The sequence below is a fragment of the Maniola hyperantus genome, chromosome 12 (assembly GCF_902806685.2).
Source record: "Maniola hyperantus chromosome 12, iAphHyp1.2, whole genome shotgun sequence".
Classification (NCBI taxonomy): domain Eukaryota; kingdom Metazoa; phylum Arthropoda; class Insecta; order Lepidoptera; family Nymphalidae; genus Maniola; species Maniola hyperantus.
Window position 1 is genome coordinate 11,411,936 of NC_048547.1, and position 26,919 is coordinate 11,438,854.

At 39.4% G+C, this 26,919-nt stretch overlaps 1 protein-coding gene across 2 annotated transcripts in view; it reads right to left on the reverse strand.

Annotated features, from left to right (window-relative positions):
• Window positions 1-26,919, reverse strand: part of LOC117987229 (uncharacterized) — a 90,088-nt gene that overhangs the window by 22,633 nt on the left and 40,536 nt on the right. The window contains exons 1-2 of one of the 2 annotated variants that reach the window (XM_034974043.2): window positions 19,281-19,389; window positions 18,855-19,175 (exon numbers count right to left, since the gene is read on the reverse strand). The gene's annotated coding sequence lies outside the window, so the exon portion shown is untranslated. Of the gene's footprint in view, window positions 1-18,854; window positions 19,176-19,280; window positions 19,390-26,919 lie in introns of those variants that run through there. The other variant, XM_069502010.1, reaches the window with a different exon arrangement.

The following is a 26,919-nucleotide window of genomic DNA, read 5'->3' on the forward strand; positions in this document are numbered from 1 at the left end:
GACATACCACACACACTTAACAACAGGGTATTCGGTAAGTAGGTAGTGGCCGCGACTTCAACGTAGAATTTTCACAGTGGGCAGTTAAGAACATTTTTTTTTTTTGCGAAAACCCCAGTTTCAATACATTTGTAAATTTTGTTTTTTAATTTTTTTTCAATTGAATCCCTCTCTTCGGCTGAGGAGCCTGACAGCAATAGAACCATCATTATGATCAACCCATCCAGCCGCCAGCTCACTACAAAGCACGGGTCTCTTCTCAGAGCGAAAAAGGTTTTAGCCATTGTCTACCACGCTGCAAGTGTGCATTGGCAGACTTCACACACCTTTGAGAACCACATGTAGAACTCTCAAGCATGCAGGTTTACTCACGATGTTTTCCTTCACCGTCAAAACAAGTGATTATATTATTTTAATTACTTAAAAACGCACATAATGCCGAAAAGTTAGAGGTGCGTGCCTGAGATCTAACTCCCGACCTCCGATTATGAGGCGGAGTCCTAACCATTAGGCTATCACAGCAATAGAACACATCGACTGTAAACTGGCAATCGGTATTATACCTATAAGTATATAAGTAAAGTAGTACTCTATATATAAGTATAGGAATCTAAATATATAAAAGGTAACGTGACTGACTGATCTAGCAGCGCACAGCTCAAACAAATCGATCTGAAATTTGGCATGCACATAGCTATTATGACGTAGGCATCCGCTAAGAAAGCATTTTTGAAAATTCAACCCCTAGGGGGTGAAATAGGGTTTGAAATTTGTGTAGTCCACGCGGACGAAGTCGCGAGCATAAGCTTGTAGTAGTAAATAAGTAAATTTTCGCAACCTGTGTTCGGCCGTTGATGTTTTAGCAACTATTGAACACTCTGTAGTCTCTACTGATTAACTAATTACTGTAACTATACATTACTTAACCTTCCCAACACTGCTATTCATTAGAGAGAATAAGAAGGCTAATTGCAGTCATTAATTAATTATAATTTCCGTGAAACCAACCTTCGTCGACTCATCTCAAAATAGTCTAGAGTTGCAGACGATCAACGCCTATTGCACAAAGCTTGCAGTAAATTCTCATTAGGTTCAGATAATATGACTTTCGCAATAAACATTATGAGCTTCAGATTTGCTAATGAATCAATTCACGCACAATGCGCCGAGGGAGCGAAGCAAGACGTAAATGGTGTCGTCGGATTCTTTTTAATGTTTCAATAAATAAAAATAAAGCCAAGTGAGAGTCAGACTCGCGCACGAAGGGTTCCGCACTAATCTAAATATATAAAAGGAAAAGGTGACTGACTGACTGATCTATCAACGCACAGCTACAACTACTGGACGAATCGGGCTGAAATTTGGCATGCAGATAGCTACTCGTATTATGACGTAGGCATCCGCTAAGAAAGGATTTTTGAAAATTCAATCCCAAAAGGGGTGAAATAGGGGTTCGAATTTTGTGTAGTCCACGCGAACGAATTCGCGAGCATAAGCTAGTTATCTATAAAAACGGCAAGAAAAAAATCGTGTCTGTTGTATGGGAGCCCCCTTAAATATTTATTTTATTCTGTTTTTTAGTATTTGGTGTTATAGCGGCAACAGAAATACATAATCTGTGAAAATTTTAACTGTCTAACTATCACGGTTCGTGAGATACAGCCTGGCGACAGACAGACGGACAGCAGAGTCTTAGTAATAGGGTCCCGTTTTACCCTTTGGGTACGGAATAAATAACAAAAGGATAACAAACGGTTCCTACGGAATTTTTCGGACGTATTCGTGGGCTGGTCAAAAATAAAATGATGCTATTCATCATCATCATGATCAATCCATTACCGGCTCACTAGCACGGGTCTCCTCTCAGAGTGAGAAGGGCTTTGGCCATAATCTACCACGCTGGCCAAGTGCGGATTGGTAGACTTCACACACCTTTGAGAACTCTCAGGCATGCAGGTTTCCTCACGATGTTTTCCTTCACCGTTAAAGCAAGTGATATTTAATTAATTAAAACGCACATAACTCCGAAAAGTTAGAGGTGCGTGCCCGGGATCGAAACCCCGGCGGACGTCCTAACCACTAGGCTATCACAGCTCACCACTAGGCTATTACAGCTATTAATATTCTCTAAAGATCTGTGCGCACCTGAGCTGCGCTGCGCGTCGCTTCAGTCCGACTGCAGGGCGCGTCACTTCAGGCCGCTCACGGTACCTACCGCACTACAACTGCAGTACGCGGCAGCTCGCGTCACTTGCGCGTCACTTCTATGCCCGATCGCGTACGAACAACAACGTCGCAAGATGAGCGACATTGAAGAGGGAAAGGGTGGAAGCCGACATCCAAAGGGTTGAGAATTTTGAGAATATACTTTTAAGAGCCCTTCATGTGCCAAAAATTAAAACTATGTTATTTATTTTGAGGTTTATCACGCCTATACATTAAATACTTAACTCGATGCGCATGTATCTTATCCGAGCCGTACGCATTCTGAAGCGACGCGACGCGCCGTTTTGTATGTCGCACTAGCGTCGCTGCACCACGCGTCGCTTCGCTGCGCTTCACAATATTCTCCCAGCCGCGACGCGCGGCAACGCGCGGTGAAGCGCTGTGCAGCACCGCTCTAGTGCGATATGCGCCATACAAAATGATAGAAATAATATTTTGACGCTCTGTGCCGCGACGTGCAGTGACGCGCAGCGCAGCTAAGGTGCGTACAGACCTTAAAACGTAGTAGCAATATATCATTAGATTCATTATAAAGGACGTCTATCCCAATGTCTCAGTGTAAATAGGTCGCGATAAAATACCTGCACTATTTTAAGATCTCGCTCGAAACAACTAGCGCTGTCCGTTTGGAATGTGTCCAACACACTCATTACAACTGAGTTTGTTAATGCACGGTTGTTGTTTACTTTCTGATGTATCCAATATCGACGTAGTTGTTCCAACCGATAGATGTCCACTACGTCACAGAATTCATACTATAGTACGCGACTGGTTGAGATGGCAATCGGGGTGGGGACGCCCCGCACACCCGCACAGCCACCGCGCTAACCCGGTGCGGGATAGACGTGCGGATTTGCGGAGCGTCCTCCACCTCATACCCCGATTGCCATCTCGACCTGTCGCGTACTTATACATAGATTAATACTCAATATTATAAATGCGGAAGTGTTTGTTACCTTTTCACGGCCTATCCGTTTAACCCATTTTGACGAAATTTGGTACAGCTGACATCTCGGCGATCGAAGTAGGCTATTTGTAACCCAGGAAGTAAAAGATTTGCCACAGTACATATTATTTTTAAATGCCCGCTAAACCAATCTTGACGAAATTTGGTACAGCTGGCATCCCGTAGATCGAAATAGCCTACTTTTTAACTCAGAAAATGAAAGAGTTGCCAGTTGCCACGGTATTTTTAAAGGCCCGTTAAACAAATCTTGACGAAATTTGGTACCGACATAGCTGGCCTGGAGACTGAGATATTATATTTTTTATTCCGGAATCAAAGAGTTCATTGGCATTGTGTATGTCGAAGCCACCAGCGAACAATCCAATCAATTAGGATGATACCTGTGTCAAAAATAAATTATTTCTTAGGAATTATTGAATAGAGGATCTTCCACAATCCGTAAAATTCACGTCCGCTGCTAGTTTTAAGTTTGCTAACCATTTTAAATTATCGTTTTAACTTTAAAAAACGGCCAAGTGCGAGTCAGGCTCGCGCAATGAGGGTTCCGTACTACAGTCGTGTTTTTTAGACATTTTGCACGATAATTCAAAAACTATGATGCATAAAAATAAATAAAAATCTGTTTTAGAATGTACAGGTGTAGACCTTTTATATGATACCCCTTGGATACCCCACTTGATATAGTCACTCACTTCGAAAGTTGAAAATAAGTACTAATTATTAGTTCATGACCACAATTTAATTTTTTTTGTGTCATCTAACCCTAAATTCACGGTTTTCTGATTTTTCCCCAAATGTCAGCTAGAAGATCTATTCATGATTCTAGGTCAACGGGAAGTACCCTGTAGGTTTCTTGACAGACAGACAGACAACAAAGTGATCCTATAAGGGTTCCGTTTTTCCTTTTGAGGTACGGAACCCTAAAAAGTAGGTTAAATTACGTCAAATGTTTATGACGTATATTGTGTATTTATTGTATTGTATGTATATTGCATACTAGATGATGCCCGTGACTTTGTCCACGTGGATTTAGGTTTTTAAAAATCCCATGGAAACTCTTTGATTTTCCGGGATAAAAAGTAGCCTATGTAGTAGCCCCGGGATGCAAGCTATCTCTGTACCAAATTTCGTCAAAATCGGTTGAACGGTTGGGCCGTGAAAGGCTAGCAGACAGACAGACAGACACATTTTCGCATTTATAATATTGGTATGGATTATGTGTATTTTATACAAGCTCCCTTACGAAGCGAGCGTTTTGACGTTGCTACCAACGTGTGAATAATACTTGGATGAGATTACATCATTCATGTTTCATGACACTCATAAATACGAAAGATAATCTCGGATCTCCACGAGAGCGGATAAGCTCGTTAACTTCCTCTTCCTTTGGCAGTGCCATCAAACGTGCACCTCAGCACGCCGGTTAGCCGTGAGTCGATTGCGACACGCAAGCGACTCGTTTTCCTTCTACGGTTTGTGGGTCAGTGGGTCAATAGCTGGTCGAGAATTATTTTGAGCAATACCAAAACCGGTTTGTGAATAACAAGCTAAGTCTAAGGGCCAATGCACACACGCTGGTCGATAACTAAAAAACTGTATCAGTCATTACCTCCTATACTTTAAATTGTTGTGATTAGCTAAATTTATTACCTACTAGATGATGGCCGCGACTTCGTACGCGTGGATTCAGGTTTTTGAAAATCCCGTGGGATAAAAAGTAGCATATGTCACACTCCTTTATCTATACCCATAATCAAAAATCACGTCGATCCGTTGCTCCCGAGACCAATAATTAATCTATGGTTGCTCCATTGCGACGTGATTGAAGGGCAAACTAACAAACAAACTGTCGCGTTTATAATATGGGTGCTGATTCTTGCTGCGTCAATAGATTTTGGCCAATAGCAAAAGAGTGTAAACTGTTAAGCAATCAAGTGATTGCAGTCGTTACACTGTAGAGTTGTTATTTTACCGTAATCGACGCGTTTATAATATGGGTGCTGATTCTTGCTGCGTCAATAGATTTTGGCCAATAGCAAAAGAGTGTAAACTGTTAAGCAATCAAGTGATTGCAGTCGTTACACTGTAGAGTTGTTATTTTACCGTAATCGAGCCCACGATACCTAACTTTTAGAATCAAAGACCAAACGAGCAAATGCTCGCACTGCCTATAATATAGATATATGTCAATTCTGATACTCCGGATAAATTGATACAGACCAACACTCAGTATCTGTTCATCCAAAGAGAATTTGACGGAGTAGGGATAGAGCGAGCATTTGCTCGCTTGGTCTTTGATTCTAAAAGTAGGTATCGTAGGCTCGATTACGAAAATATTGTACATCGACCTTTAGAAAGAGATAGCGGTTTCGCAATACGTTGTCTCTGTCTTTGAGACCGACGAAATGTCACATAAGTATGAGTGACAGAGACAAAGCCGAATTCTCATCCTAAAGTCGATGTACAATATTTCTTGCCGGCTACTGTGTGGTTTGTTAAAGGATTTAAATAATTTAACCATCCCAAAACCACCCAATGCGCCTTTAAGTAGTTTTCACTTCGAAAAACGCTGAACAAAATCTGGTATGATAAAATCAAATACCGTTACACATAACGTATTCAGAATGCATAAAACATAGCATCGTTAGTTCCGGAGTTCAAGCAACGGAACGATTACGCAAATCGATATGAAAATCGCTGGCGGCAGATAGCTCGATAGAGATCATAGTTGTGCAAACGAGCCGCAAAACTGTATCACCAGGCCAATGTCGACAGTCGCTCCCGTCGCCGACCGCTCGCTCCAAATACGTTATTTACCCACTCTACAGTGTATTATTCATTTACATTTTATACGAAAGTAGGCGTATTATTAATTATATACCCCGAGAGCTGGCATATAAATTGAATGAATACAAATCTGAACTCATTCCCAAGCAAAACGGTCTTAAACTGTGATAAAATAAAACCGAGTGCCAAGTTGGTGAATTCTAATTAAATAGTGGACTTAGACGTATTTAGGTTAAACCTAGTAAACCGGTCTCTCAAAAACCGGCCAAGTGCGAGTCAGGCTCGCGCAACGAGGGTTCCGTACTAAAGTCGTATTTTTTCGACATTTTGCACGATGATTCAAAAACTATGATACATAAAAATAAATAATCTGTTATCGAATGCACAGGTAAAGACCTTTCATATGATACCCCACTTGATATATTTATCTTACTTCGAAAATTGAAAACAATAATTATTAGTTCATGACCACAATTTAATTTTTTTTGAGTGATGTAACCACAAAATCGCGGTTTTCAGATTTTCCCCTCATGTCTGCTATAAGACCTACCTACCTGCCAAATTTCATGATTCTAGGTCAACGGGAAGTACCCTGTAGGTTTCTTGACAGACCGACAGACAGACAGACAACAAAGTAATCCTGTAAGGGTTCCGTTTTTCCTTTTGAGGCACGGAACCCTAAAAACGAGTTATTTTATAGTCATAATCAATTTCATGGTCACAGAACAGACTGTTTCATTGTATCGATCTTTTTTACTCGTAGGAACAGAAAAAGTAGCATCCAATAACTCAAGTTAGACATTATATTTAAGAGTACTGTAGGTAAGTATATATATATATAAATCTAAATATATAAAAGGAAAAGGTGACTGACTGACTGACTGATCTATCAACGCACAGCTCAAACTACTGGACGGATCGGGCTGAAATTTGGCATGCAGATAGCTATTCTGACCTAGGCATCCACTAAGAAATGTTTTTGGAAAATTCAACTCCTAAGGGGGTAAAATAGGGGTTTGAAATTTTTGTAGTCCACGCGGACGAAGTCGCGAGCATAAGCTAGTTACTTAATATAATCGTATCAACGTAATTCGAAGCATGTGTAATAATAACTTAGCGATGAGTCATTGTGAGGGCATGGTTACTCAGAAATCAAAATAAGTAAAGCCGATTGTGCGATTGTTGTCTCAGAGAATAAAATTTCCTCCTTCTTTTTTGCTACATGTTATCATTTTGGATTCCGAAAAATACGAACTATAGGCATTATAATACAGTACCCGTAGTACAAGATTTTACGTCTCACCAAACGAAACCAAATTCGAGAGTCGAAATACTTCCGCGTTACAGTAAAATGGACCTAAACAGCCTTGAATTGAAGTCAAATATTCAATGCCACTGATTTTAATTTCGCAATTTTTCCGCTTGGAGCGCTGGCTGTAGAAGTGTAGACAAACTTGAGCTTTAAAACAAGGCATTTAAGATCCAGTTTACTGTAACGCGGAAGTATTTCGACTCTCGAATTTGGTTTGGTTTGGTGAGACGTAAAATCTAGTACAACGGGTACAGGTTCATATTCAGACATTTTATTATACCAAAAAGATATACCTGAAGGGAAGTGCAAATATTGGGACAGTTAAAGTGTTATTATCGCAGTCGATACGATCATGTTACATAATTTAAAATGCTATCGACAACTATAGTAAAGCTTTTTCCCGCGACTTCGTCCACGTGGACTACACGACTTTCTAAACTCTATTTTACCCTATTATTTACCGTCTATTTTAGGGGTTGAATTTTCAAAAATACTTTTTTAGTGGACGTCTACGTCAAGATACCTATCTGCATGCCAAATTTCAGCCCGATCCGTCCAGTAGATTGAGCTGTTAGATAGATCAGTCAGTCAGCTTTTCCTTTTAATATAAAGGTTTTAAGTCTAAGGGGGGCCTCTAACAACTTGGGCACAAAATAACAAGGTACATATTTGTGACTTGGATCAAATCAGGCTAAATGGCATTTATAGCCAAATGTTTCCCATTTCTTGACCCATGTGTTTTGTCAAATTTTTACTAGCGTGCGAACTGCGTGTGTATTCAAGATATTAAAAAATCTACTAGTTACCTACCTATACCTACTTAATAATACAAACAAACAGTCTCGATTCACTTAAAATAATAAGCACTTAGTATGGATTAGTAACCTAGAAAAACAAAATAAAATACGAACTTAATATCAATCAGCAATGGAAGTTTTATCGCGCCTACGTCATCAACAGGTTCTTAACATAATGTTATGAATCTTTATCAAAATGAATTAGTGTAGATAGGTCAAATTATCAAGCAGTATCACATGTTTGTGTACAAGATAGCTTAATTGCTTATCTAAATATATAAAAGGAAAAGGTGACTGACTGACTGATCTATCAACGCACAGCTCAAACTACTGGACGGATCGGGCTGAAATTTGGCATGCAGATAGCTATTATGACTTAGGCATCCGCTAAGAAAGGATTTTTGAAAATTCAACCCCTAAGGGGGTGAGATAGGTGTTTTAAATTTGCGTAGTCCACGCGAACGAAGTCGCGAGCATAAGCTAGTACTTAAATAAGACGATCGCGGGGCAAAGAAAAGGCAATAGAGCCTCAATAGCTCAACCGGTATAGGAGTGGACTGAAAACCGAAAGGTCGACGGTTCAAATCCCGCCCGTTGCACTATTGTCGTACCTACTCCTAGCACAAGCCTGACGCTTAATTGGAGAGGAAAGGGGAATATTAGTCATTTAATATGGCTAGTATTCTTTAAAAAAAAAAAGTATCTTGCAAGTGTTATCTTGTTTCAATAATGATACTTAGTTTGTATACTTCCGATTTGTGTTTACTTCCAGATCTAATAATTTAAATAAACAAATGTGCTTATTCTGATGTATTTCATTAAGTTTAATTTAAAACAGCTTTATTGTTAACAAAATTACAGATAGTAAGAATTACACTTACACTTAAAAAACAATGCGCGACCTTATCACTAAAGTGAACTCTTCCAGGCAATTTATTGTGCACAATCTCTGAACTAAAATGACAGGGCTAATTGAATAAATAAGCTGTGATAGCCTTATGGTTAGGACGTCCGCTTTCTAGTCTGAAGTCGAGGGTTCGATCCCGGGCACGCACCTCTAACTTTAAGTTGACCTGGAGAGTGATATAGGCTACTTTTCATTCCGGAAAATCAAAAAGTTCCCATGGGATTTTTAAAAAACCTAATTCCACGCGGACGAAGTCGCGGTCATCAGCTAGTCGTACATACGTACGCGCGCACTCTAGATAACTCCCTGTCATACAGTTTCCGTAGCGCATTGTAAGTTGTAAGTTTAGCTGAAGTAAAATCGACGGCAAGTAACGGAAAAGCGGCAGTTAACACGTAATGAATTGTGCGATCGAACGAGTTCGAGCGGTGGGAATCGAGTGGGAGAATAGGGCTGTGCAGTGTATAGACAAGCAGTTCACCTATGCCTCTTTTTATGAATTAAAAAAGTGCTTTATTTAAGTGTTCACAATAACAGAACATTGTTGAATCAAGTGGAAGAACAGGGCTGTACCATCATTGGCGAAATAATTATCTTTCATATCATCATAAGCATTCAAATTAACACAGATACTTATTAATATAAAAATGTATTTCATATTATATGTTTTAAGTAATTAAATATATCACTTGCTTTAACGGTGAAGGAAAACATCGTGAGGAAACCTGCATGTCTGAGAGTTCTCCATAATGTTCTCAAAGGTGTGTGAAGTCTGCCAATGCGCACTTGGCCAGCGTGGTAGACTGTGGCCAAAACCCTTCTCACTTCTGAGGCTGAAATCTATAGAGCGCACTTTGACTTTGCTCAGACGTAAGAGACAGATTTATATGAGAGATATGTACCTGTCTCGTTTTAACTCTGTCTTAAATCCAAGCTAAGTCAGAGTGCGCTCTATAGATTTCAACCCTGAGAGGAGAGCCATTTTTTTATTTTTTTATTTATAGACTAGCGCTTGGCTTGATGATGCAGCCCAAGATGGAGCGCGCTTGCCTAGAAAATGCCTATTCACTCTTGTCTTGAAGGTACCCATATTATAATTGGTATGTATGCTCTGTAGTGAGCCGGCGATGGGTTGATCGTGATGCTGAGTGATACGAGCAAGTGGCAGCCCTACGAGGTTGCGAGGCGGAAGTAGCGCACGCGGTGAAAGTGCGGAGAAAGCGCGCGTCGCAACATTTACCTAATCGTACACTCTGACGCCGGAGGCCGAGTTACATCACACATTTGTGAAAGTCAATGTTATGTCGATGCAGGCCACGACATTAAGCTGAATGCCATTATTAAGTGTATTAATAGTTATTTTAGGTCATGTTACCATGTGTAACAGAATATCAAGAAACACAATCATAAATCATTTTGCTTAAATAATATCAAAAATGTCGCAGGGAGCAGCTGGTTTCAGGCGGCTCAAGACCGTGGCGCGTGGAAGCCCCTACAAGAGATTTATGTCCAGCAGTGACGATTACGATAACGTTGAAATGGTTATTCTTACAGAATTGGGGGGCTGATACCTATTCCGATTGTAATAATTAATACTCATCAAAAATGTCTTTGTAACTCGTCGTATTAATATTATACGTTGACTAAGCGACTACTCAGCTACATTTATCTACTTATAAAACACGTTTTGTAATACCGATTAGGTAGGTAGGTACTTATAGGTAGGTATTTTTTGCATAGGATAGACATAATAACATAGCCTACCTACCGCACGTGAGTTATTTTTAACAATACCAATTTCAGCTTTCAACGCATGCTCCACATTTATTTACAGTACGCGGCAGAAAGTAATGTACATCGACATTTAGAAGGAGACCGACAAAACGTCATATAGGTATGAGTGACAGAGACAACTCTCTACAAAGCCGAAAAGTCATTCGAAAGGCCGATGTACATTATTTTCTGCCGCGTACTGATAGTTCAAACGTTCAATGGTAATTTGCGATTTTAGGCATTTAGCACATCATAATAATGTAAACAAAGCGCAATTTACGAAATAGTGTTAGAGAAAGCGGTGGGGTGTTATCTCCACACAATGCTATACGGCTGAATGATAGCGAGTATCTATGTAGGTCACGGGAGACCTACATCATACTGCAAAATAGAGATGGGCATTATTGCTATTTTATTTCATGAATTATTTATTTTCGTCAGTGACTTCACAAGCTATTTTTCTTGTTTAGATTTTCACACTTACAATCGTTTGGTACATTAATTTAAGTACAGGACGCGGCAGAAAATACTGTACCTCGGCCTTTAGAATGACATTTCGGCTTTGTAGAGCGTTGTCTGTCGTTGAGACCGACAAAACGTCATATAGGCATGAGTGACAACACTCATGCCTATATGACGTTTTGTCGGTCTCAACGACAGAGACAAGGTCGATGTACATTATTTTCTGCCGCGTACTTTTTTTTTAATAAATAATAACTGTACTAATAATTATCAAGGTGAATAGCGCTGATATTATATTTTCACACGTGGTTTTTCACGGGAAGTCAATTTTTGCACTTCTAATAAATTGTAAGTACGAAAATTCACTTTGCTTCTAATATAGCAAACAGCTATATTAATTGTTATCATTTAACTAGATGCCTTCTAGCACGCAGTGATGGGAGTCTTCTCGCTCGCACGCTCTTAGCTCGAATCGGTGACCGGGCGCGCGCGAAATTTAAACAATAAAGCGCGATTACTATATTATGTAATAACTTTCAAACTGAGATTTTGCTCCGTGATTTTTCACAGTCTACTTTAACTAAAGTAGCATAATATTGTGTTACGTATATGAAGAGGCTTTTTATGTGATTTTTCACATGCTACTTGTGAAATGGTCCATCTCTACTGCGAATCAACTACACCAGCTTGAGTTATGTGTTTACGTTGCTTACTCCCATTTCAGAATTTACGACTTGTTTTATATATATTTATCACTAGACGAGGTTCCGGTTCAGATAAATAATAATTATTATTTTCTACGCACAAACTGTCCGTAAATAGTTCATCATTATCAACCGATACACTTCCACAGCTGGACGTAAGTCTATATACTCTATAGTACGCAACAGGTCGAGATGGAAATCGGGGGTTGAGGCGGGGGGACGCGGGACGCCCCGCACGTCACCCACGCTATCCCGCACTGGATTAGCGCGGAGGCTGTGTGGGTGTGTGGCGTTCCCACCTCGATTGCCATCTCGACCTGTCGCGAAGTATAGTTGTAGGGTCTTCCACACGCACTGATCTTACACTGCCTGAATCCTCCGCTATCTGCGACTCGTTTGATATCGTCTGTTGACTCGCTCCAGCAATGCACGGGGCTGCAATGGCTATTATGGTATAGTATGGTATAAAAAATTAAAAAGAGCAACCGCCGAGTTTCTTGCAGGTTCTTTTCGGCAGGAACGGCATTCCGAACCAGTGGTAAATTAAAACTACCTGACTATTCATAAGCACTTGTAAAAGTTTACTTGAATAAAACATATTCTATTCTATTCTGTCTAGTGTGTACCTAGGGGGGGATCTTGCAACGCTGCACTTTCCGATGCGAGGTCACCAATCGCCATTCTAGCACCTTGGAACCTTAACGTCTATCGGTTTTTCAAACTGCCTGCTCATTTCCACTTCAGCTTCGCAACCCGTTGAGCTACGTCAGTTACTCTGGTTTTCCTACCGATCTCATTTCTGATTTGATCACCTAGAGAAACTCCGAACATAGCTCCATCGCCTGCTGAGTGCCGAGTGACTTTGAGGTTTCTTACGAGGCCCATAGTACGCGACCATGTCTCGGATCCATACGAAATCACTGGCAACACGCACTATTTGAATATTTAAATATCAATTTCCAAGCAGAAATGAATTATTATCGGAAGTAGAGACCATGCTAGGCTAAAGTTAAAAAGAGCAAGTCAGAATAGTTTCGTATATAAATTACTTGAATGTGATAAGAAAACAAAACGTTATATCGTAAAATCCTTGACCTAAAATAAAACAGATAATAGTTATCGCGTGACCCACTACACTGAGTGTCTTATTTCTAATTTAAAAATCAATTGTTAAATTACACAACTCAAATTAATTACGAATGCAAAAATGTGAGACCAATTTACCGATATCAAAAACCGAAAAAATGAAATTCTTCGTAACAAGAAGACGTAGCTTAGATATTGGGTATAATAACAGCCATTAAAGATCTATTATTAGCTAGATACTTTACTATTTGGTTTCTCTTTATTATGATTTATGAATCATGATGAGCGAGAAAATAATATGTACCTAGGTATGAGGGGAAAAAGAATTGGGTCGAAGAAGAAAGTCGTACCTTATATTTGCAATTTGCAACTCCTAATATTAGAAGGGAGGAGCCAAAGTTTTGATTGCGAATTGCGATAGTGATGGGCGGCACGACCTCATAAGATGAGTGAGTGAGTCACTAAAAGAATGCCTCTTTTTATACTTATCAGCATAAATTGTGACTCACTAAACTAACTTTCAGGGTTCCGTACACGAAGGGTGCCAGTGGGACTTATTTTTAAGTCCGTACGTCTATCAGCTATGTATCGCATGAACCAGTAATGAGGTGCCATTGTGGAGTCTCATAAAAATATGAAGTCTAGACGATTCGCGCAGCTAAAGCTAATTGGCACCGGCACCAAAAAGTATTATTATGGAACTATATCAACTCTTGTATACATACCTAATATATTCGGTAATAAATTAAATATTTTTTTAATTTTTAGTGTTTGTGTATTGAAGTCGGTTTTTTTTTTTTGCAATTTTTTATTTATTTAGGTATATACTCAGTTAGCTATTGAAGCCTTTGTCCTTGCAACGACCGCACACTATCGCTATGCTACCACAACTATAGGTACCAATCGAATTAGGTATACGAGTTTCGAAACGAAAGGACGTCTTAGTACCTACGTAACTACCTAGTTATTCTAATCGATTTTACAGGAAATCGATTACTACTTCATCATTTGCTATTTCCTTAATGTAAATGATGCATCGTATAAGAAACTCGAGTTCTGCAAAGTATGTAATATTTAGACATTAGCAGGTAACAACATCATCGGTACCGACCATTTTACTCAGAATAACTGACATAATCAGAGGTTGTCCAAATAACATTCGCTAATTTCCGAATACAATATGAGTCACCTAAGGAACTACCAAGGTATTATTGAAAGGAATTATTAGTTTATCTGCGCGTAGGTTTCATTGCGGACAAAATTTTGAATAGAATAAACATTAACACCTAGACTGAATTATGATTTATGAAGCTACTTAGAACGTAGTTTATCGTCTATTAGGTAATGAACTCTTCCACTCAGTTACTCACCATATCCTTTTACATAAATTGTTGAAGGTTCTGATGAACCTTGGCGTACCCACCCCTAGCACATGGTTTACGATAAGTTGAAGAGAAAGGGGGAATATATTAGTTCATGATTAAAATAAGTAGGTATCTTAGAATAAATTCCTTGCTTTGATTTTAAGTGTTTCTTGCTTTCCGTCCAAATAAGCTCAGAAAATACAATAGATTTCTCAAGCCGTCATCATCATCATCACCATGATCAACCCATCACTCACTACAGAGCACGGGTCGCCTCTCAGAGATAAGGGTTTTGGCCATAGTCTACCATACTGGCCATGGGTTGGTAAACCAGCCGTACATTCAAATAATCTGTTTGAAAAATATTTTGTTTTCGACTGCCCACAGAATAGAATTGAATAAGTAAGTTCTATTTGATTTGATAACATTGAATCTTGATACATTGATCTTGATAAATCTATATAAGTAAGTATAATAACCAAGAAAACAAAAACGTTAACGTGTTGTGTGTGCAAATCTGAGATCTGCTACGCATGAAAGCGGCAATGAGAACAGTTAAAACCTGCATCAATTATTATTAAAATCTCAATTGTTGTGATTGGCTGAATTTGTGCGATTCTTGTTGCAACAATGCATTGCAGCTAATAGTGAGCGAGCGCCTATCAATCAGAGTTGATTGCGATCGCGACACTATGTAGTTGTTATTCTATCGCAATCGAGCAACTGCATGCTTGAGAGTTTTCCATAACGTTCTCAAATGTGTGTGAAGTCTGCCAATCCGCGCTTGGCAGCGTGGTGGATTATGGCCAAATCTTTCTCATTCTGAGAGGAGACTGGTTAGGAGTGAGCCAACGATGGGTTGATCATGATGATGATTCCAACGGTTGATGTTGATACACGAGTAGATTTAACGAGCGGCGTCCTCGTCGGTGCCGGTGTCGGTGGCGAGTAGGAAACGCGCGGCCCGCTCGCGCCTTGACCCACTTGTACCGTGCCGACTTGTACCTACACTACGTGGAATTACATAGCTCTTGCAAAACCATCGAGATGCAATCGATCTCTAATGACTCTTTAGGGAAGTGATTCATCATCATGATCAACCCATCACTGGCTCGCTACAGAGCACGGGTCTCCTCTCAGAGTGAGAAGGGTTTTGGCCATAGTCTACCACGCCGACCATGTGCGGATTGGTAGACTTCACACACCTTTGAAAATTATGGAGAACTCTCAGGCTATGCCGGTTTCCTCACGATGTTTTCCTTCACCGTTAAAGCAAGTGAAATTTAATTAATTAAAACGCACATAACTCCGAAAAGTTAGAGGTGCGTGCCCGCGATCGAACACCCGACCTCCGATTAGAAGGCGGACGTCCTAACCACTAGGCTATCACAGCAGGGAAGTGATTGAAGAATTGCAAAAGGGCTGCTTCAAGAGGTAATCATCACCATCAACCGATAGACGTCCACTGCTGGACATAGGTCTCTTGTAGGGACTTCCACATGTCACGGTCTTACACCACCTGAATCGAGCGGCTCCCTGCGACTCGTCTGATGTCGTCCGTCCACCTAGTGGGGGTCTTCCAACGCTGCGTCTTCCGGTGCGAGGTCGCCATTCCAGCACCTTGAAACCCCAACGTCTATCGGTTTTACTAAGTGCCCTGCCCATTGCCACTTAGGCTTCGCATCCCGTTGAGCTATGTCGGTTACTCTAGTTATCCTACGGATCTCATTTCTGATTTGATCACGTAAACAAACTCCAAGCATAGTTCTCCATCGCCCGCTGAGTGACTCCGAGCTTTCTTCCTGCTGCACAACTACCTACGTGGAATTTCATAGCTCTTGCAACACCATCCAGATGCAATCGATCTCTAATGACTCTTTAGGGAAGTGATTGAAGGATTGAAAAGAGCTACTTCCAGAGGTAATTAAGTAGTTATTAAATGTTCATCATATTTAAATAACTCGGTGAAGCAGGAAGTTAGAACCAACCAATGTCAAATGAGTTTGATGGCTACAGTGTTGATCACTGAGCGTATCATCCCGCAGTTATCACCCGCATAAGTGTGTTTGTTGCGCTGTAGTTATTGTACCACCTAATCGCGCATGCCACGTCCACATCTAGTAGACACAATTAACAACTAATATTTCTGTATATCTATTAACTTGTTATCATACAATAATTGTAGTCAGTTTCGTGGACTAATAAAAAAAAAGTTCTGAGACAAATCTTGCGAGTTGCGACAGATGCGATCGCCTTGAAAAACCGTGCTGAAATTGTCGTCAAGCGATATTCACAACTAGCTTATGCTCGCGACTTCGTCCGCGTGGGCTACACAAATTTCAAACCCCTGTTTTACCCCTTTAGAGATTGAATTTTCAAAAATCCTTTCTTAGCGGATGTCTAGCGTCTACTTCATAAAAGCTATCTGCATGCCTCAGCCCGATCCATCCAGTAGGTACCTAACTAGTCTGAGCTGTGCCTTGATAGATCAGTCAGGTAGTCAGTCAGTCAGATTTTGCTTTTATAATAAGTAGATATAATATAGATTGGATTACAATTATTCGTGTTTGCGTTGAAATCAATATTGATCACTTTACGTTTTTGGGTTTTAGGGATCCGTAGCCGAAAAGTGCCAACGGGACCCTTTTACTAAGCCCCTACTGTCCGTCCGTGGATCTCTTGAACCATAATAGGTGAAGAAAGCCTCACTTGACCGGGTTAACCTCATCGGTTTTAATATCGACTCTAGAAAAACAATAAATATTCAAGTTGGTATAGGTCCCGCAAATTGCTATTGCGCTGCAACCATGTATCTTTAACATCGAAATGACGTCATTTTGACGTCAGCCGAAATAAAAATATACCATCAGCGCAAAACTCCACTCTAGTGCTGACGTCACTAAAATGGCGGCCACGTGCATTAGCAATTTGCGGGACTTATATTTACTAGTCACTACATAGTGACAGATCACAGAACGTTACACGTAGCAGCGTTCTATATTTAGTGAACTTACACACGAGGTCAGTTTGCGCGTCAGTTTCCTGAAGATGGCGCCCGTATGTTCCCCTCATCATTAGCCATTTAGCCTCGCTTAACCAACTATTAAATGAACAATTTATTACTGAATAGGCGCATAATATTAAATTAGACAGACGGAGGTCGACGCGACTAGTGCACCTATGTACCTACCTATGTTGCTATAAAAGCACAATACGAAGGTCGAGTAGGTAAGTGAAATTGGATGAAGAGGCGACGGAGCGAGCCTTCTGGTTCTGGCATACCTAGTCCGTTTATAAAAACAGTCAGTAAAAATTTCACTAAACATCGAATTCAAACTTCTTTTAGTTACCTATTATTCAGACTTTTACGTGAAGCTAAGGTAACACCTAGGATTTACAGAGTGAATGCTGGCAGAAATACGAAATTAACGATTATTACAGACCAGTTTGACATCTAAAAAATCCTAGGATTTACTGAAGTTCGGGCTTTTACAGTCATCATCATCATGATCAAACCATCGCCGGCTCACTACAGAGCACGGGTCTCCTCACGGGTCTCGGGGGAGTGTGAGAAGGGGTTTGGCCATAGTCTACCACACTGGCCACGTGCGGATTGTTAGACTTGACACACCTTTGAGAATCTTATGGAGAACTCTCAGGCATGCAGGTTTCCTCACGATGTTTTCCTTCACCGTTAAAGCAAGTGACATTTAATTACTTAAAACGCACATAACTCCGAAAAGTTAGAGGAATCAAACCCCCGACTTCTGATGAGAAGGCGGACGTCCTAACCACTATCACAGCTTTTACAGTAACATAATATAAATTCCACATATTCACTAGCTAGCTATCGTGAGAATGATCACTACACCTGCGCGAACGATAGAATTCTGAAATTTATTGCCTCCGGGTGATACAGAGTTTTGAGGGCTACCTGGACTTTTTATATTATAAAACTTGTCACTAGAAATGAAATAGTCACCCCGAATATCTTTCGTATTTCTAAAAAAGGTTTTGTAAAAACTACTACTATAACTTCAATTAATAAGCAATAAGTAATTAAATATTTGATCATCTGGAAATAAGAAATCTTTCTAATAAAAGTTCTTACTTGATCCAATTAAGTACTTAAGTAACTCTACGAATTCCTCGAAAAATAGAGTTCGTCTCTGTTCATTCGTAACGTAAAAACAGGCACAGACACCTTTTACGAACTTCATATTTTGTAATCATGGCCAACACTAGTTAGTACCTATAATGCTTTCGACAAAATTAAACTTGATAACTGTATTCCAATTAGACTTAGAAAGAAAACAGAATACGAGAATACGAATAAATTAATCGAACACGAATATGATTTTACCATTTGGAAATTGCACTAAAATAGAATAATGAATTTAAATAAACGCACAATTTAGTATTTCAATAGTACATTTTTAAGAAACTGATAAAATTATATGTTTACTTACGATTGCCATTAAGCTGCCTGGAATCCAAATAGTTACAAATCCATTTACTAAAGACACAAATCACTTATTTGCAATGTGCCACGGTAGAAGAGTTATTAGCGTCGCTTGGTCGCTTCACTTCACTAGTTCACTTTGTACAGTTTCACTTGCTCACTTATGTACGGAAATTTCACTCACTCCAGTGCGTCAATCCAATAATGCACTGCACTAGCACTGTAGTTTCTTACAACATTAACACAACGTTTATTCGATAAGAGTATAAATGGTTACATAAAACTACACACAGCGTATCTGGGTTCACACCCAGCTCCAAGTAGGTACCTGTAACAAGACAAAGCCGTTGTAAAATTCACGATTTTCAAAGACATGTAGAGGCGATATGCAACTTTTTACAGATTATTGTCCTCTTGTATAAGGAATACTCACTTGGTAAGCAATGATTAAACTCTACACTAAAATTAATAACCAGGACGTAAAGAATTTAGAGTTTACACAGTCGGAGCGCATGCTATCAGGCTGCTGACCAAACGCTGACTGGCTGGCGCAGGGGGAAAATCGGTGGGAGGGGGGGAACAGACGGAGGACAGATCGAGGGAGGGAGACTGTCTGGTCGACTGGTTGGTCGACCTATTGGCATGGCACACACACAAATGCGCTGTCAGTAAAGTTTCTAGGCTGATTTTGTTTTACGCCTACAGTCGCGCCTCTCTCGGAAAATATCTCTAAATTAAAACCTCCAAGGTATTTTTTTCCGATACAAAATTTTCTAAATGAATAATTGAATAATCGGAAGACAAGTCCCCGGAATAGTAATTGCAAGTTGCAAAAGTAGCAGCCGAGTATCCGCAACCTTCAGGAGTTCTCATGGCCACGCGTTCGAGCGCAAAGGTCATCTCACACTGTTGCTACTTGCTAGCTAGCAAGCAGATAACAACACTCGTCGCATTGATCTCTTCAACAAACTAGAAATACAATGATGTTGTTAGGTACTAAAACAGGAGGAAATCGCGTGGTGACAAAGTGCTTACTGATAAAGATAGTTATGCGAAAATAAGTGAAGGAAACACTGTCATTAGATAAAGATAACTCAAGGTGATAGGTGACGTAGGTAAGCAAACAAAGGGCATTGAAGACATGAAGGGCGCAGGGCGAGCACTAATACCTACCTACCTATTCAGAAAAATTCACAGCTAAACCGATCTTGATGGGCATACAGATAAACTGGCATATTGGAGATATGGAGTATGGACAGCGTAGGTTACATACTATTTGACACCGCGAGAAACCTGAAGAATTTGAAAAAGACGACGTCTACCGACCGACTAAACTTTTACGATAGCACTGGCTCATTTCCTAATCAAACTTAATCATAATAAAAATCTTGATAACCTTGGAGATTGTAGAGTCCATCAATGCTAACGTAGTGTACCTACCTACCTGACTAGTGCTAAATGCTATCTAAACTTAGACATCTTGCGTATATTCATATCGTTTTGTACTAGACTTGAGATTATTGACTCCACATTGACTCAAGTTTAGAGGTGGCGAAGGAACCTGTTACAATTATTAATTATTTTAAAGTCAGTCTAAAGTTCTTATGAAAATAAACATAATAAAATGCGAAACAAACCAGTTTCGAGAATTTTAATAGATCTAATTATCTAGATCGCTACATTTTGTCTGTCATCTACCAAAGTTGCCATCTTTAAAAAGGTCACTGTTAAATTTTAATTCAACCCTTTAAATAGTCTATCCATATCAATAATTAGATACCTACCTACTAATATTTATAAATACAACAGTGTGTCTATCAGTCTGTTATTTTTTCACGAACTTTGGTAGGAACAGAGATAGCTTAAGCATCCTGGGATAGGCTAGCCGCTAGCTTTCACTTTTATCCCGGAAACCAAATAGGTTGTTCGTTCCCACAAGAACGGACGAAGTAGCAGCAGTGTATCATTTGCATCTAGTCTAAAACAAGTTACCTAGCTGGTTTTTATTTTTATTAGATTCGAAAAAATACACGAAATTGGATCTACTTACTAATACAATAACTTATCAAGTTATCACAAAATAATAAAATTGCAGTTGGTTTAGACAGCTTGGTTCGAATACAAAATACAAATAAATGCGTTTAGAATCTTTGCGGGGGTAACGCACTTGTTCGGTTCTTCGTCTTTCCCTCTCGCACTCGACAATTCAGGTTTTTTTTGCTCGCATGCCGAGTCATCGCCTTACCAGTTCTTTATTTTTAATGGCTGGCTACATAACTCGTGCAAATGGCGAACCTTTCACTAAACGAGCGCGCGATTTCATCAAATTCATCAGTTTTTGCGAAATTCACTTGTTATGGTAGATTAAAAACCAACCATGTACAAACCAATCTTTGGTTAGATAAGCGGTTTAGCATTTAAATTTCATTATCTTAGGTGTTTAGCAGGAAAGTGTGGGAAACCGTTTAAAACATATTAATTGCATATAGGTATAGTTGTAATTTAAACTTACATTATCGGCAGTCTCCTTGATACGCCAACGAGATTGCAAAACCTTAAATTCGCAAGGTTGCGTGCGCATTGCCGGGAAAGATAGCGTTTTAAAGGTCAGTCACGTTTCGATGAGCGATTTTTCTATTAATTTAGCGTGAGATTCGTACTACTCGTTTGTGGCATGTGACTTGCGAGTCGGCCGAGTGTCGGAGTGAGACTGAGATAGAGACCTGTTCAAGAGAAAGTGACCAGGCGATTACTTTCGTCGTCCAGTTTTAGATTGGTGTGTGCGTTGCTCCGGAGCCACGGAACGGAAGCTACCGTTACCCTGCTTTTGCGCAATGAGGTCGCGAGTAAAGTTCAAAACATCGATTTCGACACGTTACCCTGTCAATTTAGTTACGTAAATCTATTGTTTGATCGATTTCATGAATAGTTAATAATAATAATTAATGCAAAGCCAGTCTTTTGAGCGCAAAACTGTTAAAATACAAAACAGATACAAATATGTAACTTTAATTTCAAAGTACTTAAAGTCTTAGTAGGGATGCAGAATCTTTTGAAACAAAAAATCGTTTAAACTTTTCCAACTCCACGGATCGGATTTGGAACCCAGTTTCTACACTGAAAAAGCCAGTAAGAAACGTAGCCAACTTAGTTAATGTTTTAAAGAAAACTTGAGTTATGTAGATCTCGGAAACGGCCTTTGCGTAACACTATTAATTAATAACGTAATACTGAAATACGAGGACTGTTATGTAAGCTCCTTAAATAAAAACTAAAAGGTACCAACTCGATATATACTTTACGCCGACGCGCGACGCCTAAGCAGATAAAACAGTTTTAAAACGTTCATTAATCAATGCGTTTTTGATGAGATATTGAGTGACAATAACACAATATAATTCACTTGAGTTGATAGCTTGTTTTATAACGAGATAAAAATTTAATAATAATAAAATTAGTTTTATTAATGGGTACGGGTAGAGAGGTATGTTAAATGAAAAATTTGTTCTGAGAAGCAGTAAAAGCCTAAGTAAAATAATTCTGAAGCGACAACGTACCTACCAGCTGACAGATCTAGTATACTATACTACCTAATTAAATGGAAGATGGATGACAATATTTGTTTATTTTTACCAAACACCTCCTCATTTCTGACTCTGGGGCCACCTGGGGCTAATCATGATATGTACCTAACATCTCAGTCTTTACGCGAGATTATCTCTTTTAGTGGAACAATACATATTATGGCCCCATTCCTCTCTAATAATTGCCTTCCTCGTGCTCTCATGTAAGGGAACATGGACCGCCACCCTCACTTGGTCTGCCAATCTCATGAGAGATCCTCCACATGCTCACGCCTTGAACCACGAGACGTTCAATCGAAATATTGTCACGTGTTGATACGTAACCTAAGAAAGGGAGAATGTGAGCCTGTACCGCAGAGTCAGGATAGTTTCTTCTTTATACTGTGCCTATGCAGTGGAGAATAGACGCTGCTTGATGCAGCTCTTTCAAATTGTATCTCGATCAGGGGTATGGGTATAATGAAACTACCATACCCCTTCCAAGTTAGCCCATTTCCATCTTAGACTGCATCGTCACTTACCAAGACCGTAGTAGACATTTTCCTAGCTGGGGACTTAGGACTTTTTGATCGACAAGCATCAATTTCTTATTTAATTATAAATGAGTTCGTTCATGCGATAGATATCTGGTATGTATGTCGCATTGTTTCACGAGCGTAGTATATTAAAGTAAAATTAAGTGATTCACATCACAGATTCACAGATTTGGTATTCGATGCCGTTATGTGCGCACGACTCACGAGTAATTTGGCCGTGCATACATATTACATACTCGTACTACATAAAAATACCACACCATGTAGTAAACAAATAGATTTTTTTGTCACTGTAGTTTTTTTCCATATAAATTTAATTCTGATCTTTCTTTATTCAGATACAAGTCCTTGACTGCAATCTCACATGGTGGTAAGTGATGGTGCAGTCTATGATGGAAGTGGGCTAATCTGGAAGGGGTATGGCAGTTTTTATTAATCCCACATCCCTTTGGTTTCTACACGCTATCGTACCGGAACGCTCAATCACTTGGCGGCACAGCTTTGCCGGTAGGGTGGTAACTAGCCTCTCACCAGACCAGACCAGACCAGAAATCCAGAAATTATAAAATTCGAAACCCCTGCCGGAAATCAAACCCGGGACCTCCCACTAATAAGACAACAGCGCTTACCACTGACTGCGCCATTGTTATTACCACTGCCTACCCGCCAACCTTTGCTTAGAGTTCCATTAAATTGTACTAAACTCAATACGATCATCTCCACTTTATTTAGTCATAGCTAATGAGGTATTAGATATTTCTTGGCTGCAATCAGACTTGCTAGCAAATGATGATGCAGCCTAAGATGGAGAGCGCTTGCCTAGAAGATGGCTATTTTATTAGATTGATTATGTTACCATAATCAAAAACACCTAACGACACCTTATTAGTATAGTAATCTAATGAGTAATTTGTCAATTATTATGAGAGAATCGATGCACCGAGCAACACACAGAATGTGTGCGTTGGTCGGTACGGTTACATCTTTACTTTATCTTTACGGTTATTAACGTAACCGTACCGTTTTCGTATAATATATAAACCTCCCAAAGTCGGGTAAATATAAATTCGCATCAACAGTATCAATAGAGCATCGATGTAATAAAGTAGAAATTTACTATTTATTGGCAAGTAAAGCGATTGCAAACCTCGCCTGACCTTGCTTCTCACGGACAACACAATCAATTGGGTCACTTGGACAACTATTTCGCGATTTTTGCAACACGCAGAACCGACTAACTACAGTACTTATTTACCTACCATACAGTAGTTACAATAAAAGTTGATATTCTTCAAGTTATTCGTGTAATCGTGTGTAATTGCTATTGTTATTACGAACATCAGCATTGTCATCAACCCACCGCCGCGGCCACTGGCTCAATACTAAGAACATGTCTTCTCTTAGAATAAGATGAGTTTCAGTCCACCACGCTAGCCAAGTGTGGTTTGGCAGACTTTACACACCTTTGAGAAGCAGGCAAGCATGTTTTCTCACGATGTTTTCCTTCACCGTTAAAGTAGTAACAAACTAACTATACATCGCTATATACTTATTTCTATAGAATGAAATACACTAAGTAAATTTTTTTCTTCGTATTTCCAAAGAATTTTTCCTCTAGAAACCAACAAATTTTAATCAATGTCGAAGAAGAAATATTTCAGTTTGACTATAAAAGACAAACAAGTAAACACACAAACTGTTATGTAAGTGTCATAAGAGATAAGTATAGATATTTATATTTTCAATGCCCGTTATGTACGTACTAACATGAAAGTGAAACGGTTAACAGTGATCATATCTGACATGGATAGCAATCCCCAATGAGGTCAGTGGGACAACAATTCGGCACTTTTGATAACGTGAAACGTACGGTCTGCGTTATACACGTAAACGTCACGTTGCGGTATTTTTCGATGCAGTTATGCCTGGTTGCAGTTGTTCGTCTAAAGAAAGCCGACAAGACCTCTTGCGGAAAAGCTATTGTTTCAAGAATCAATGAAATCCGGAAGGTATGGACCGTTCTATTCGTTTTTACACGACTGCCCAAAAAGGAGCGAACATAATGTTTTCAGGGTTCATGTGTTTATAGTATAGTTCCCGGCACTTAAATAGTCGCATCTGACCTACGATGCAAGTGCGAGCTCGCGCAGGTATTCTTGCACGCGCTCGTGTACCGTGTATGGATGTAGCACTCACACTAATGCACATGGCGAACGTGGAATGCGGTGCGGTACAGTGCGCGGGCTGGTGTGTTCCGCTCCCTCCCGTCGCGCTCCCCACAGATGCCTAAAAAATGCTATTGCGACGCGTCTTGCGATCAATTTCAAGAACGACTATTTAATTGACGCGGTCTATATTATGTGAAAAAAAAGATAGCATGCCTATTACGTACATAAGCCTGGCGAATAATAGTATTTTCTTTTTAATAATTCTGAGCCCCTCTCAAGGACCAAGGTCATTATTATCTCACTAGATAATCTGATTCTAACAGAAATAATTTGTTTGCGCGAAAAAAATACCTATAAAGTACCTATAATTTATAAGTCCCCATCAAGTTCAAGCATTAGTTTTTAGAGTTCCGTTCCCAAACGGAAAAAAGGAATCCTTATAGGATCACTTTGTTGTCTGTCTGTCTATCAAGAAACCTACAGGGTACTTCCCGTTGCCCTAGAATCATGAAATTTGACAGGTAGGTCTTACAGCAGACATAAAGGGAAAAATCTGAAAACCGTGAATTTGTGGTTACGTCACACAAAAAAAAATTGTGGTCATGAACTAATAATTAGTATTTTCAATTTTCGAAGTAAGATACTCGTGACTATATCAAGTGGGATATCATATTATGAAAGGCCATAGTTTTATCGTGCAAAATGTCGAAAAAATACGATTGTTGTACGGAACCCTCGGTGCGCGAGTCTGACTCGCACTTGGCCGGTTTTTAGGGTTCCGTACCTCAAAAGGAAAAATGGAACCCTTATAGGATTACTTTGTTGTCTGTCTGTCTGTCTGTCTGTCGGTCTGTCAAGAAACCTACAGTGTACTTCCCGTTGACCTAGAATCATGAAATTTGGCAGGTAGGTGAGTCTTATAGATGGCATTAGGGGGAAAATCTGTAAACCGTGATTTTGTGGTTACACAAAAAAAATTAAATTGTGGTCACGAACTAATAATTAGTATTTTCAATTTTCTAAATAAGATAACTATGTATATCAAGTGGGGTATCATATGAATGGTCTTCATCTGTGCATTCTAAAACAGATTTTTATTTATTTTTATGTATCATAGTTTTTGAATTATCGTGCAAAATGTCGATAAAATAAGACTGTAGTACGGAACCCTTGTGGCGCGAGCCTGACGTTTTTTTTTGAATTTACAAACCTAATTTCATAGTTATACCTAAGCTACGCATGTAGCGATTTGTACATTCAATTCAACACAATATGAGGAGATACAGTTAGTAATAACTACCTATAGTTGTACCATGAGTATCTGACCTTGTCCCTCACGGATGCCACAATCAGGTCACTCGGACAACAATTTCGCACTTTTCAGAGTGTATGGTACTTATACATATTGGATTGTATAGTCTTTAAAGTTGTTCTACAAAATATATTTTGGGATTTATGTGTTCTTTGATTTTTGTTTACGTTTTCTTGAATAGGTACCTACTAAACCTATTTTGTTTATGGCTATATCAGCTGGCTTAGTTCCAACTAGGTCTCTTTAATCAAATGGAATTTACATCTATGTGTTTAATTCCTAACATCCAACCAACGTACCTAATAGAAACAAAGAATTATTTTTTTGCATCACAGTTTCATAATATAGGTTAGATGAACCAATGCATGTAATACAAACATAAGAAGAATTTTAAACTAATTTTTACGCAGATTCTTCATCACTCAACTACGATCTCTTAGGACTGTATGTTTTAGATATTTAAAAATTCAAA